We start from the raw sequence: 16,798 nt of genomic DNA, 5'->3' as shown, positions 1-16,798 counted from the left end.
GTACGCCTGAGAACCACTGCTGAGACTGATGCTCGCGCCAATAATGGAGTGGCATCTAACGCCGCATCACACACAAACTGTAACCCCTGTATCATTTGTTCCAACAAATCTGATACCGCCTGAGGGACCTCTTCTAAGTCCCGGCGTAACCACTTGGTCCATTCAGTTACAGCCTGCGAAACCAGACCAATAGCAATTATTGGTCTGAAAGCTGATCCAATCAAGGAAAACATGGTGCGAGACATAGCTTCTATCTTGCGATCCACTGGATCTTTAAAAGACGGAGCGTCTTCTAAAGGAATAACCGTGGCTTTATTCAATCTAGCAATTGGTGAATCCACCACAGGTGGTTCTGTCCATTTCTTAATAAGGGTTTCCTCAAACGGATAACGCCTGTCAATGCGTTTAGAAATAGTAAAAGTGCGTTTTGGCAGACGCCATTCTTCTTCGATTGGATTGCCAAAACATTTGGGCAATGGAAAAACCTTCGCCACTTCGATGCGTTTTTTAGTCCCAAAAGGGATTTCAGTTTCAGCTATTTCCGATGGAGTACCCTGTAACCTTAAGGTTTCTTGAACAGATACAATGAGTGCGTTTACCAACGCTTCCTCTCGGGCTATGGCGGATGCCGAAACATCCTCCTCACTGTCTGAAGAGACAGGACCCGAGACACCAATCCCAGATGAAGTACCTGCAACTGCAGAAATGGGCTCAGAGTCTGAATCCGAGGTTTCAGATAATATGGGGTTAGGCGGGGGTCGCTTTCTTGCGCCCTGTCCCTGACAAGCCACTTCCACCCGGGACACAAAAGTTTCCATAATAGCTGACAATGATTCAATTGTCAATGGGGTGCTGGAGGATCCCGCAGACCCCTCGAGGGGATCCGGAGGAGATACATGAGTGGCAGGGTCCATGTTAATTCAGGACACCTTTGCCAGCAAAACAAAAAAACTTTTTTTTTTTTTTTTTTTTGTGCGTCTCCCCCTAGCGCAATAGCGCCCCTCAGAGTACCTGCTTCTCGATCCCACAGAGAGAGAGAGGGACCCCCAAGGCTCACCAACCGATGCAGTGCAGTTTCCAACCAACTGCAGTCAGCGTCTGTCTTACACAGACTGGAAGGAGCTGTTTGCTTTTTCCCGGGTAGAAGGACGTGGCTCCGCCCCCTGTGTACGCCTTCCGGCGTTCCCAGCTCTCCACGAGGTAGCTGGGCTCACAAAACATGGCCGCCCCCATAGAAGAGACATAAGACTCCAAAAACATGGCGGCCGGCGTGACCTGAGGACATACATGCATTTGGTCTACGGCAAAATGGCGGCGGACCGCCGAAATCGTTTTCCCAGCACATCCACCTGCATCTCTGCTAAGAGGCGATATATGGATCTACAGAAGATATACTACACATAAGGTAGGATTATACCTCCTATGTCAGCTGTAATATTACAGTCTGCTGGGTAGAGTGTTAGCTCTTAAACCAAGTCCACTTCCCACAAACACATGCTGTATTACAAGGGGGACTTGTAAGTATCAGATATATACTGACCATATATGGAGGGGCCCATAATACATACTGCCTCATAACGAGGAAAAAAAGGGAACGTTTACTCACCATACCGAACCGACAGGCACCCTCTCTTCACAATACCCTCTCCACCGGGGTGGGGGTTTGTGGACCACTCCGGACGCCTCGACTCTCTGGTTCTTGGCGTCCAAGCGAGACTTTTAACTCGCAAGGTCAGTCCCTCCACTGGGACTCCGTCGCGGCCGACCCAGCGCGGAGCTCTGGTCTGCACGCGCTCGTAGGCAGAAACCGGGGTGACCACTGGATCTCAACATCCAGCCCGTCGCCCGGCCCCGCATACTTACTTGAATGTGTCGCGGCCGACCAAGCGCAATGCCATGGTCTGCGCGCGCTCGTAGGCCGGCTGGGGTGACCACAAGTGTCGCCCAGTCCGGCATCTTTGCTTGAAGATCTCACAGGAAAAAACACTGGAGAAAACTACCTAAAAAATGTCTTTTTCTTAAAGAAAAAAGTCTTGCCAGGACCAAAAGATCCCAGCAAGGAACTTAGGTCCTTACTCCTGACTAGACAGAAAAAAACTGATTCCCTGTAGCAGAGAGAGGGAGGATATACCCTCAGGGACTGCCCCTAAGGTGGAGCCAGAACGTTTTGTCTTTCTGCCTAGTCCTACTCCTGCGGAGACAACATAACCCAGCTCTTGAGAATCAAGAAGACTACGTCTGTCAATGAGCGATAGAGAAATACATTTACTTCAATCTTATTTTATTTAGAGAGAAGGGTTTTACAAAGTAAGGGGAGAAGCATGGGGGTATGAAACATACAGAAAAATAAATTGTTCAGGAATGACATATAGTAAACTGTGAGTAGGTGCATACAACAATCAATATCAATAAGTGCAAATAAGGAACATAAACCGCCAGGTCCATTAGATCCCGGCAGCAGCACAATGAAAAGAAAAACAGCAACTTGGGGTAGCAGGTGTTAACATAAGCAAAAGAAAAGACAAGGAAAGGCCAACACAGGTAGAAACACTATCAGAGCTGGCATCACATGGGAAGATTGTGGGAAGTGTGGAAGGCATTCATAAATACATTTAAACCCTCCTCTTATGTTAGAATTCCGTTACTATCCATGATGTTAGGGTCAGTTTTGACCCGTGTTTTAAATCAGCCATAAAATACCCTCTGAATAATTATTTATCATCAAATTTGTTTCTTACCTCTTGGTTACCTTGTTAGGCTTCTTTATCCTTGAAAAGATTGGTTTTAATATTTTTGGTGTGACCCCTAGACCTTTCTTTTGATAGCATACCTCTCATTGTCAAATTGAAAAAATTGTAAAATAAAGTCAGCAACTCTGAAATGAATTTGTCCTATGTTTCTTCACTTTATTTAGAGAAGCAGACAAGCAGGAAAAGAGATATGTCCCTCCCTAACTACAGCTCACAGGGTTGAGAGTGGATTGGCTGTCAGTGTTACTAAGCAGAGAGAGTGTTTATGATTTCAGTTTTGGCACTTATTAGTGTCCTAAAATCCTATATTATAACTGGGTCAGAATTGACCCTAACACCATGAACGTCTTAATTTTCACCACAGTATTTTATAATTTAGTGAAAAGGATTATTTTTCTATTACATTGTTTAAATAGAGGTTCCTGACAAAGTAAAAAAATCTTGATGCAATAAACAAATTTATGTGATACTTAGACATTCAAAACCTGAAAATGGGTCAGTTTTGACCCTAACACAAGAGGAAGGTTAAAGTGAATACATTTTCCTTAAAAAGAATGTTGCAATTTTCACAAAGAATAATAAAAGTCCAAATGTGAATGGTGCAATAAATCCCAAAAATAAAGTCCAACTAAAGATCCACAGGTGCTGGATATTAGGACGTGAAGAAATGGTGAAATGGTATCAGAAGTAACAGTAATCGTGGTTCAAATGGGATGTGACAGTTTCCCACCACCTCACAAGTTTGCTTCTTACCAGAAATAGGTTGTAAAGGGCAAATAGGCAGAAAATAAGTCCGAAGGAGAACCTCTGTGATAAAACCAAGAAGGAGTGATGTGACCCATACCTCCCATACCTATATATAAAAGAGCTGCTTGCCAGATCCCAATTATTTCAGGCTTATGGTTGATTTTCAGGCTCTCCTGAGGTGATATACAAAGAGGGACTCCTGGCATATAACTCAATCCGATGTCCAATCAGGTAAAAGTCAGATAATCGAATCTTTCAGGCTGTTGCATCTCTCCTCTCTGTAGATAGCAAAACTGACAGCTGTCAGCTGTTGGACTTTATTTTTGGGATTTATTGCAACATTCACATTTGGACGTTTATTATTCTTTGTGAAAATTGCACCATTCTTTTTAAGGAAAATGTATTCACTTTGAATTTATTTATGTTTTTGTAATCATCAGTATTGTTTATTAAGGTTAAGTTTTGTTATCACAAATCACTTGCTTATGATGGTAACAATTTAGCGCACCAGACTTTTTTCATCACTATTCATTCCTATTGGATCTTTGGTTGCAGCTCACATACATCTATTAGCGCACTTTTTCACATATATTAAAGACTGGGACGTGTCTCCTAATAACAGCATGGTATCATCTGCATAAAGCAGGATCTTTTCCTCCACTGTACAATACCTAAAACCTATTATCTTATGGTTAGTTCTAATAAGGGCGGCGAGAGGCTCTATAGCCACCGCAAATAATAGCGGGGATAGAGGGCATCCCTGCCTAGTGCCCCTATATAGTGAGAATGGAGAGGACACATGCCCATTTTCCCTAATAGCTGTCTCCGGTAAATAATACAAAAGTTGAACCCAGGAGATATATTCTTCCCCATACCCAAATCTACGCATGACAACCCACAGGTAATCCCACTCCCCGCTATCAAATGCTTTTTTGTATATCTAAAGACAGCAATGCACGATTGCCGCCATTATCCACTGTAGATTGCAGGTTCAAATAAGGTCTGCGAAGATTAATCGAGGTAGATTTCTGGGGCATAAACCCGGCCTTATCCGAGTGGACAATGGAGGCAATCACCTTATTCAAACGTAACGCCAGCGCTTTCGCTAATATTTTAATATCACTTTGCAACAGTAATATAGGTCTGTATGATCCCGGATCCAGCTTATCCTTACCTGATTTTAAAAGAAGGATAATATTAGCTTTACGCATTGAGGGAGGCAGTTGCATGGTCTGTTTCGCCTCCTGAAAAACCTCTAGGAGATTTGGTAACGTCTCCTCTGAATATGTCTTATAAACTTCGGGGTTCCATCCTCATCTGGGGGCCTTAGTATTTGGTAATAAGGAGGTGGCATGTTGCAATTCCTCTAGAGTCAAGGGGGCATCTAAAAGTTCCCTCTCCAACTCAGAGAGGGACACCAATGGAATAGCCTCCACATATTCCAGCAGGTCCATCTCCGAGTGGGCCTGTCTAGACTGATGAAGTGTAGAGTAGTATGATACTAAAACTTCCATAACGGCTTCCGGGGTGCTGACCACCTTCCCCCCTCTCCCCCTTAGAGCACCTATAGGGGGGAGAGGACTGATTAGAGTGGGCAATTTTAGCTAAAAGGCAGCCTGTACACTCCCCCTCCTGCCGATTAAAAAATCGCTTCCTTTCAGCCCCAGCAGTGTTAATACGCAGGAGGGCCTCCTGCGCTGCTACCCAGCTATCGCGATTGATCTCCAATGGGTCTACAATAAACCAAGCCTCCAGGCGACCAACTAAATGCTCGGCCTGAACCCCCTGTGCGGCTGTACTCCGTTTAATGGACTGAACCTCCGTTATGAATAAGCCACTCATGTATGCCTTAAAGGCCTCCCACCTAATACCCAAATCTCCTTTTCCTATATTCACATGCCAGTACTGCTGAAGCTTAGTTCTCACTTTATCGTGGGACGGGAACAGGTTTAACCAAAGAGCATTCAGCTTCCATGAGGCCCTCCGCAAAGTGGCACTAGGTCGCACCTCTAAGTACAAGATGAGTGGGGAGTGATCTGACACACTCCTCAGTCCATATCTAATATTGGAGACATATCTGAGCGCATCCGTGGAGCTAAGGCACAGGTCAATACGTGAAAGTGACATATGCACTTTGGAAAAGCATGAGAACGCTTTTTCGGATGGATATCAAAGTCGCCAAGGATCTACCCAACCCATCTCCTCAGCAATTTGCGCCAAGATCGTACGGCCCGTGCCCCTGCCACAACAGAGTGTCTGTCTAAATTGTTGTCACATACACAGTTAAAGTCCCCGATGATATACAACGGGACTTCAGGGTGTTTCATCAAATATGCCACCAGCTCCCGAAGAATTCCACTATGAAAGGGTGGTGGCACATAAATGAAAGCCAATATACAATGCACAGTGTATAGTTTACAATATAAAAAAACATATCTCCCTTCCCCGTCTACTTTAGAGTGGTGTTCCTGATAATCCAGGGATCTGTGGATCAACACACTGACCCCCCTAGAATAGGAGGTATGTGTGTAGAATGATATTCCCACCCTACCCAAGCAAAGTGTAAGCAAGACTGAGAATCCGCAGTTAGATGGGTCTCTTGTGGTGAACAAATGGCCAGGAAATGCCTCCTGAGCACAGAAGAGACCATTGTGCGTTTAAGCGAGTCGTTCAAACCTTAAATTTCATGATACCACTGGTAATGATGTCATGGGGGCTGGAATGCAAGCTTTGCAGTGAAACAATGGGGCCTGAAATACAGGTCCCATCCTGTCACCATCGAATTACAAAATATATAAAAGGGAGTATATCCATCTATGCATGGAAGATATCCGAGGCGGGCCTCGGTCGGACTCACAACTGTAATGGCCATCAAGGCCAATAAACATAACATAAAACTAATGTCTTCAAAAGTGCTAGGGGGAATGTGCCCCGGACTGCAAAGCAAGCCCTTAATCACAGGGCTCAGTCCACCCAGCACAAAAACAATCAAGAATGGAGAACTCTCCAGCACAAGCTGCACCTCATTTTTCCTAACTACTATACCCAGCAGTTGCATATCAAAGACAAGATTTTAAACAACAGTCTGTGTGAAAAATTGATATAATTAATTGAACCAAAGGTCCGTGGAATGGTCAGATCCCCTGAGCTCAAAAAATAGAAAAAATAAGTAAAAGTTTCCATCATGGTTCTACAGCGGTACATGTAATAATAAAAAAAAAAAGGAAAATAAGAATACACCACTTCAGCCCGTCCATTAGTCCACAGTTGTAGATATGCCTATTTCAACCGTCACCCTCAGGTGGAGGTGGACGAGGGCGCAGGAGATGATCATTGTGGTCAATCCAGGTACAGGCCTCCGTATGATTTTCAAAAAAATGACTCTGGCTCCCTGCAGTAATCCTCAGTTTAGCTGGATATAGCATGGCATATATCACCTGCATTTGCCTCAAGCCAGGGGCGTAACTACAGGGGTTGCAGGGGTTGCAATCGCAACCGGGCCCCATGCTCCAGGGGGCCCATGCAGCTCCCCTGTACACCTGGATAGGAGGGGTGATGGGGGCAGCACGTAGAGGAATCACTGCCCTCCTTTTTCCTCCTGTAGCTGCAGGAGGAAAATGGAGGAGATTGGTTCCTCTGTATGCTGCCCCCGCCACTCCTTCTATCCAGTTCACTTGTGCTCTGCTGACTTTGGGCCCCTGTGTTCTCCCCTGGTCCCCCCCCCCCACTGTGCTCCCTCCCCTGCCGGCTGCTGCAAGGGATGTGTCACAATAGAGAACCAGGAAGGGCCAGTAAATATGTAATTTACCAGCTCCTTCCTTTTCTGAATGGACAGAGTCATAGTCAGTGACATTGTAAAAAAATAAAATCATAAAAAATAATACAATTATAATACCAAAAAATAAAAACTACTGGCACCAGTGGGTGAACTTCCAGGATCGCAGAGGTCACACTTGCGACCAAGCCCTGGCATTCCACCAACGTGGGGAGGCCCCAAGATTGCAGGAAGGGGGCCCAGTGCAGAACTTGTGAAAGGGTGCCACTGCGGGACCGTAATAAAGGGCCCCGCAAGGAGAGTAAAGGGCACCAGGATCAGTGGGAAGAGCCCCAGGCTTGAAGGGAAGGGTCCCGGCCAGGGGCCTGGGGGGCCCTTTATGGTTTCTTGCACCGGGGCCCTGAAGGTTCTAGTTACGCCTCTGCCTCAAGCGTTAACTGCAGAGAACTTGCTCTACTCCTTTGGACCTGCGCCGAGTAGTCTGGATAAAATTAAACTCTTACTCATTATATTGCACATCACGGCGTTCTCTTGCGAGACGCAGTACAGTCTCTTTATCATTGTAATTAAGAAGAAGTGCAAGCATAGTACGCGGGGGGCGAGAGGGGACCCTGTGAGCCCTCTCAACTGCATAGAGAGGGGAAAAAACATTTTTTCCTAAAATGTCAGTCAACCAAAGTTCAATGAAACCTGTAGGGTCCCTGCCCTCCACCTTTTCCGGGAGACCCACAATCCTGAAATTATTTTGCCTAAGGCGATTCTCTACGTCTTCAGCCCTTGCTTCCAGAGCCCTGGTCAGCCGATCAATGTCCTGAAAATCCTTGGTCAAAGGATGCAACTGATCTTCTAAGTCACTTATCCTGCTTTCAGCCGCAGTTGTGCGTTCGCTGACCTTCTACAGATCCTGACGGATCAAGGAGACTGCTTCAGTCAAGTTACCAAATTGGGCCTATAAATGATCCACAGAAGCATTGCATTTTTGAATTGCCCAAAATATATCACCTAGATTGGGCTGCTCAATGTCCCCAGGGTCCCCATCCTGCACCCCTATTGCTGTAGTGTCCATGGGCTCGCTCCCTCGCTGTACTGAGGGCTCCACTAGGCTCAATCCATGCATCACCCCCGCACTCACCTCCTTCCCCGCTGGAATGGGGGATTTCTGTGTAAAAAAAACGCATGCCACGCTGCACTTCCTTAGAAGTAGATTTAGGCGGCTTACTGACTGTGCTGGAACTCGCAGACTTGTCTCCCTTAATGGATTTCTGTGATAGGCTCGGTGTGGCGGCTTCTTGGATTCCGGGAGCCGGGAAAAGGATTCGTTTGGACGGATACCGGCGGGAGCTCTGTGAGACACGTCTGCTCACATGCCGCTCTTGGCAATGCCCCCCGCACCCCACACATGAACTTTAATGGCATTCCAGTCTTAGTCCATAGGGTTCAATATTTAGTTAGTCCACCCTTTGCAGCTAGAACAGCTTCAACTCTTCTGGGAAGACTGTCCACAAGGTTTAGGAGTGTATCTGTGGGAGTGTTTAAACATTCTTCCAGAAGCACATTTGTGAGGTCAGGCACTAATGTTGGACGAGAAGTCTCTGGCTCGCAGTCTGCGCTCTAATTCATCCCAAAGGTGTTCTATCAGGTTGTAGGTCAGTCAAGTTCCTCCACCCCAAACTCACTCATTCATGTCTTTATGGACCTTGCTTTGTGCACTGGTCCAAATAATTTGGTGGGGGGGGGATTATGGTATGGGGTTGTTTTTCAGAGGTTATGCTTTGCCCCTAGTTCCAGTAAAGGGAACTCTTAAGACGTCAGGAAAACAAGACATTTTGGACAATTTTATGCTCCCAAATTTGTGGGAACAGTTTGGGGATGGCCTCTTCCTGTTCCAACATAACTGTGCACTTGATGGGGATCAAGGGGATGATCATCCTTCGGCTTCTTGGATTTGGATTTTTGCCACACTGAAGTCAAGGGGCTAGAGGGGAGCAGGACCGGGTGGTAAAGAGGAGGGATCTTGGGAGATAAGGCTCAGTTTTAGCAGAAGACGTTCGACCTCAGAGAAGGAAGCAAAGGTAAAATATTTATTTTTTTAACTCAAACTTGAGGTTGAATGGGAAGAGCCATCAATATTTAATTTCATGTTGTGAGAGAATTGCCAGAAGGGGTTTGAGGTTTTCTCCGCCTATGGATTGTTGTAGAGGAAAGGCTGCGAAGATCTGGATGGGGTGGCCTTGAAAAGAAAGTTGGGGCATGGAACGTGCTCTTTTCAGAACTTCTTTAACTGCAAAATAATGTGGCTTTACGACAATGTCTCTTGGAAGTCCATCCGATCTTGAGGGGCTGAGGGCCCAATGGGCACGATCGAGCTCAAGTCTATGCGGCTGAATATCAGGGATGAGATCTTTGATGAAGGATCCAACAGCATCAGGCACATCTTTCGATTTTTATCTGATCCTGAAATTATATCCCCTATTTGTGTTTTCAAGATCATCCAATTTGACCAGGGCTGTCTCTAGTTGATTCTGAAGATCCTGAATATGGTCTGTGTTCTGGTTGGTTCTAGTGTTAGTGGAGTCAAGCTTATTTTTAATAGCTCCCATGTGGAAGCCCAGGCTCTGAAAACTCGCTTTAATGTCATTAGTGATTTTAGTGGCTGTGTTTGTAAGGCCACGATCTAAAAGGTCAGCAAACTTGGAGAATATGGCTGCAACGCCTACCTGTTGTTCAGAGCCCAGGCCGGCTGAATGCTGCAGCTGTTGTGACTACATGGGCCCAGAGTCCATAGGGGAGAGCATCATATCGTCCAGAATGTGGCCAATTAGGGATTCAGTAGAGGCTGGGGAAACCTGCCCCACATGGGGGTTTCTTACAGAGATCCCCGAGTGTTGGATGGGCGCAGGGGAAGCCAGATGCAGACTGTGGAGCGATGGGTCCATCTACGCCGGTGACAGGGTCTTTAGAGTGGACGTCATCTTGCAAACCTCGGTCTGCGCACCACTCGTTGTAAATTGTAGCCGGAGATCGCATCTGACTATCCCTTGTGACATAGGGCGGTCCAGAGAGATGTCAAGGGCTGAAGAGAGTACAGAACGCAGGGGGCTCTGGGAACTGGCGATCAGCTGGAGCGGGACAGAGCTCCCCGATCAGGTGTCCATACTAGGAGCTACCGCTCATGTGCCTCGTTATTTTTAAATAAATTAAGCATATACAACCACTTAAAAAACCTGTTTTTTATGTAACATGTTTTTTGTCACACATTACTTATAAACACAATTAATTATAAAATCAAACTGTATTTGGCTGGTTTATTCATTGTAAAGGATAAAGTGAGCTATCTGTAGGTATATAAACTATTATTCTATATATTTTGTGAGCACTGTACACTTGGGTTTATTTATAATCTTTCATCATAACTAAGCTCTTCAATGCATATCCATTTGTTTTAGAGCATGGTTGTAGATCACGGACTGAAAGATCCTGGGAAGCTGACCGGGGTCTCTGGTAAAGCTCAGTGTGCACCCAAAAACAATAGAGAAGGACACAGGAGAGTCCTTATAATGTAGTAGAATAATTCAGAAAAAAATGCTTTCACAATAAAGGGAAAAAAGTTCAAAATGGACTTATAACTGTGTTGAGGCTGCAGTCACCCAACAAGGGGGGGGGACCCACAGCCTTCCTAGGTTAGTTCCTAGTTTATTATATTACTTATATACAGTGCATACGGAAAGTATTCACAGCGCTTCGCCTTTTTCACATTTTATGTTACAGTCTTATTCCAAAATGGATTAAATGTATTATTTTCATCAAAATTCTACAAAAAAATATCCCATAATGACAACATGAAAGAAGTTTATTTGAAACCTTTGCAAATGTATTTAAAAAAAAATTATAAAATCCTATTTACAGTATCTCACAAAAGTTAGTACACCCCTCACATTTTTTTGTAAATATTTTATTTTATCTTTTCCTGTGACAACACTGAAGAAATGACACTTTGCTACAATGTAAGGTAGTGAATGTACAGCTTGTATAACAGTGTAAATATGCTGTCCCCTCAAAATAACTTAACACATAGCCATTAATGTCTAAACCACTGGCAACAAAAGTCAGTACACCCCTAAAGTGACAATGTCCAAACTGGGCCCAATTAGCCATTTTCCCTCCCCAGTGTCATGTGATTTCTTAGTGTTACAAGGTCTCAGGTGTGAATGGGGAGCAGGTGTGTTAAATTTGGTGTTATCGCTCTCACTCTCTCATTTTGGTCACTGGAAGCTCAACATGGCACCTCATGGTAAGAACTCTCTGAGGATCTAAAAAAAGGATTGTTACTCTACGTAAAGATGGCCTAGGCTATAATAAGATTGCCAAGACCCTGAAACTGAGCTGCAGCACGGTGGCCAAGACCATACAGCGGTTAAATAGGACAAGTTCCACTTCAGAACAGGCTTTGCCATGGCTGACCAAAGAAGTTGAGTGCACATGCTCAGAATCATATCCAGAGGTTTTCTTTGGGAAATAGACCTATGACTGCTGCCAGCATTGCTGCAGAGGTTGAAGGGGTGGGGGGGTCAGCCTGTCAGTGCTCGGACCATACGCTGCACACTGCATCAAATTGGTCTGCATGGCTGTTGTCCAAGAAGGCTGTATAGGCTGCAAACAGTTTTCTGAGGACAAGAAGACTAAGGACATGGATTACTGGAACCATGTCCTGTGGTCTGATGAGACCAAGATAAACTTAGTTGGTTAAGATGGTGTCAAGCGTGTGTGGCAGCAACCAGGTAAGGAGTACAAAGACAAGTGTGTCTTGCCTACAGTCAAGCATGGTGGTGGGAGTGCTATGGTCTGGGGCTGCATGAGTGCTGCCAGCAATGGGGAGCTACAGTTCATTGAGGAACTATGAATGCCAACATGTACTGTGACATACTGAAGCAGAGCATGATCCTCTCCCTTCAGAGAATGGGCCCGCAGGGCAGTATTCAAACATGATAACAACCCTAAACACACCTCCAAGATGACTACTGCCTTGCTAAAGAAGCTGAGGGTAAAGGTGATGGACTGGCCAAGCATGTCTCCAGACCTAAACCGTATTGAGCATCTGTGGGGTATCCTCAAACGGAAGGTGGAGGAGCGCAAGGTCTCTAACATGCACCAGCTCCGTGATGTCATCATGGAGGAGTGGAAGAGGACTCCAGTGGCAACCTGTGAAGCTCTGGTGAACTCTTGCCCAAAAGAGTTAAGGCAGTGCTGGAAAAAAATGGTGTCCATACAAAATACAGTATTGACACTTTGGGCCCAAATTGGACCTTTCCACTTATGGGTGTACTCACTTTTGTTGCCAGCGGTTTAGACATTAATGGCTGTGTGTTGAGTTATTTTGAGGAGACAACAAATGTTCACTGTTATACAAGCTGTACACTCACTAATTTACATTGTAGCAAAGTGTCATTTCTTCAGTGTTGTCACATGAAAAGATATAGTAAAATATTTACAAAAATGTGAGGGGTGTACTTACTTTTGTGAGATACTGTACATAAGTATTCACAGCCTTTGCTCAATACTTTGTTGAATAACCTTTGGCACCAATTACAGCCTCAAGTCTTTTTGAGCATCATGTACAAGCTTGGCACACCTATTTTTGGGCAGTTTCTCCCATTCTTAATTGCAGGACATTTCAAGCTCCATCAGGTTGGATGGGAAGCGTCAGTGCACAGCCATTTTCAGATCTCTCCAGAAATGTTCAGTCGGGATCAAGTCTGGGCTCTGGATGGGCCATTGTAGGACATTCACAGAGTAATCCCCTAGCCACTCCTTTGTTATCTTGGCTGTGTATGTTGCACATATGCTGAAAGTATGGTCAATAATTCCAATGTGCGAAGGGATCGGGCCGGGTGAAACCAGAAGTGTTTTTATTGAAAAGTTTCTGCAATGACAAGGCATGACCTTCAGTCTGAGAGACAGCACAGCTACTGCTATTCTTTTCATACATACTATTACACATCTATTACACATCTATATATATATATATATATATATATATAACAACATTTTCATATACAGGAATAACGTCCTCATAGAAAATAATAACCAATTAAACATGTGCTGATATGTTGTTACTCCTTCTGCATTACAGTGGACTCATAGTACAATCTAATCTATATTAATAAAATGCAAGTGTCCCTGCGTCCAGATTCCCTGTGTCCGTGGAATTGCGCTACTGCGCATGTGCCTCACAGACAGCCGTTGGGACGCACACACCGCCGCGGGAAAATTGCTGTCATGGGCGAACCAAAGGGGCTGGAGACCCCAAAATTATACCGCAGGTGGGCAAGATCGGGGTTTCAGGGATGAAAGGGCGCGGAGCAGTGACCCCGAGAACCGGGCCTCCCCCCCATAGACTCCAATGTTAAACCTGGTCACCTCGAGTTTAGGTCACGGCCCGGTTCTCAGGGTCCCTGCTCTGCGCCCTTTAATCCCCGAGACCCCAAATTTTTATCAGGGCTACCTACGATAATTTTTGGGGGTCTCCAGAACATATGGTTCGCCCGTGACAGCTCCCCAAAGGGACCGTGACTTAACCGCAAGGTGACCAGGTTTAACATTGGAGTCTATGGCGGGGGTGACCCGGTTCTCGGGTCGCTGCTCCGCGCCCTTTCATCTCCGAAACCCCAAATTTTTAACAGCTGTAGTAGAGCATCTTGGCCACATGCGGTACAATTTGGGGGTCTCCAGCACCTTTGGTTCGCCCGTGACAGCAATTTTCCCGCGGCAGTGTGTGCATCCCACCTCAGCCCCTCCTCCTCTCAATCAGCTGTTCGCTAATGCCTCGTACACACGCAACGATTATCGGCCGACCGATCGGCCGTCTTTTGTCTAGTGTTGTTGTGTTGGTTGAAATGTGCTCTAGACTGCACACAATTTTTTTCGGCCAACAACAACCAACTTCAGAAGTGATGTCATGTGCTGGTTTACTTTCCGTGTGTTTTTTCTTCTCTGAGCATGCCCAGTCTTGCTCATCTGATTTTTGTCTGCCGAAATCTGTACTGACTGACGAACAATCGGCCGTTCTGTTGACGGCCAACAAAAATTTTATAGCATGCACACCAGATTTTGTTCTGCCGAAAAGTCGCAGTCAGTTGTCGGAAGCATCATACTAACAAGCCGACAATCAGCCGATCGGACGTTGGCCGAAAATTCACGGCCAACAATCGTTGCGTGTGTAAGAGGCATAAGTCTTAGAATTTCATCGGACCTTGAAAATGTAATGCTCTGAGGTGACTGAACCCCGGGAACTCCTCTGTCCGTCTCTGCTGTCTTACCGTACGGTGTGTGCGGGGTCACCGACTTCCCCAGGGTGAGTCCCAGGCCGCCCCTCTGTGTGAGGGGGAGGGGGGTTAGACCCTCAGCCGGGGGAGGGGAGGTGGTGGTGGATTTGGGGTTCTTTTCCTATTGGATGATCCACTGTTCTGTGTGTGTGAGGAGCTCCCCTCCCCCTCCTCTCTGATTTCCTGCCCTCACATCTCCCCTCCCCCACACCAGTCTCCAACCTGACATTAATCGTTCAATCCCCCCCATACACTACAATCCCCTCCCCTCCATACACTACAATCCCCTCCCTCCCCCATACACTACAATCCCCTCACTCCCCCATACACTACAATCCCCTCCTTCCCTCATACACTACAATCCCCTCCCCCCATACACTACAATCCCCTCCCTCCCCCTTACACTACAATCCCCCCCCTCACACTGCAATCCCCTCCCTCCCCCGAACACTACAATCCCCTCCCCCCACACTACAATCCCCTCCCTTCCCCATACATTACAATCCCCTCCCTTCCCCATACACTACAATCCCCTCCCTTCCCCAACACACTACAATCCCCTACCCACCAACACACTACAATCCCCTCCCTCCCCCCCACTACAATCCCCTCCCTCCCCCCACTACATTCCCCTCCCCCCACGCTTCAATCCCCTCCCTCCCCCATACACTGTAGAACCCCTCCCCCATACGCTATAATCTCCCTCCCCCCATACACTACAATCCCCTCCCTTCCCCATACACTACAATCCCCTCCCTTCCCCAACACACTACAATCCCCTCCCCCACCAACACACTACAATCCCCTCCCTCCCCCCCACTACAATCCCTTCCCCCCCCACGCTACAATCCCCTCCCTCCCCCATACACTGTAGAACCCCTCCCCCATACACTATAATATCCCCCCCATACACTACAATCCCCTCTGTCCCCCCATACACTACGATTCCCTCCCTCTCCCCCCCATACACTACAATCCCCTCTGTCCCCCATACACTGTACAATGGGTTCTACATCCATGTCAGGAGATGGAGGAGAGTTTGTACAATCAGATTGTATCCCGTCTCATCCACTGTCGCTACATTATTATATATATATATATGTTTTTGAATAAAGTGAAGGAGAATTAGAACTCCTGTCAGAGACGTGTGTGTGTGTGTGTATATATATATATATATATATATATATATATATATACATATAAAGTCCAAGTGTCTCTGCGTCCATTCCCTGTGTCCGTGGGATTGCGCTACTGCGCATGTGCCCCACAGACAGTCGTTGGGACTTGGAGCGCAGAGACTTCGGGCGGCCGGTGTCCTGTCGGATAATGCCTCCCATCGAAAAATGCATCTGATGGACTGCGCATGCATGGTAAATTATGTCACTCCAGCTGACTGCTCCGCTCAGCTGGGGTTGACATCGTCATTGCACGTGCGCAGTCCGTCAGATGCATTTTTCGATGGGAGACAGTGCGGGAAGTATAATTATAGCGAACAGCTGACTGAGAGGAGGCGGGGAGGCATTATCCGACAGGACAGCAGCCGTGTAATCTGTTCTAAGTATACTAAATGATAATAATAAAAAATAAGAAATTAAGAAATACAAAATATAACGAAATACTAAAGATACATATTAAAAACCAAATATGAAATATTAGTATTAAATATATATATATATATATATATATATATATATTTTTTTTTTTTTTTTATATATATAAATGGAAGAATTAAAAAAAAAAAAAAAAAATATATATATATATATATATATATATATATATATATAGCTCCTTCTGTTCTAAGTATAATACATTTAAAAAAAAATAATATATATATATATATATAGCTCCTTCTGTTCTAAGTATACTAAATAATCTATACATATAAAGTCCAAGTGTCTCTGCGTCCAGTCCCTCTGTTCGTGGGATTGCGCTACTACTTGACCACATATGTTCTAGCGCCCGTCAATTTAACGGGCTTAATGTCTAGTATAAGATATAAAAAGCATAACACTAGAATAACCACATTCCTGTTACACTGTAGTCATGTGGCGTGACAGTGTGACCCACTAACATTTGTGCAGTCTGTTATTTAACCACTTTACGACCGCTCACATTGCTGCTACTGCAGCAGAGCTGCTCTCCTAGGTCTGGCGACGTTCCCGCGCGCCCTGCAAGCCCAATCCTAGTGTGATTGGGCTCAGAAC

Source organism: Pelophylax lessonae (genome assembly GCF_965119305.1).
Source record: "Pelophylax lessonae genome assembly, chromosome: 4".
NCBI classification, from domain to species: Eukaryota; Metazoa; Chordata; class Amphibia; order Anura; family Ranidae; genus Pelophylax; species Pelophylax lessonae.
This window is presented reverse-complemented; position numbering follows the sequence as displayed.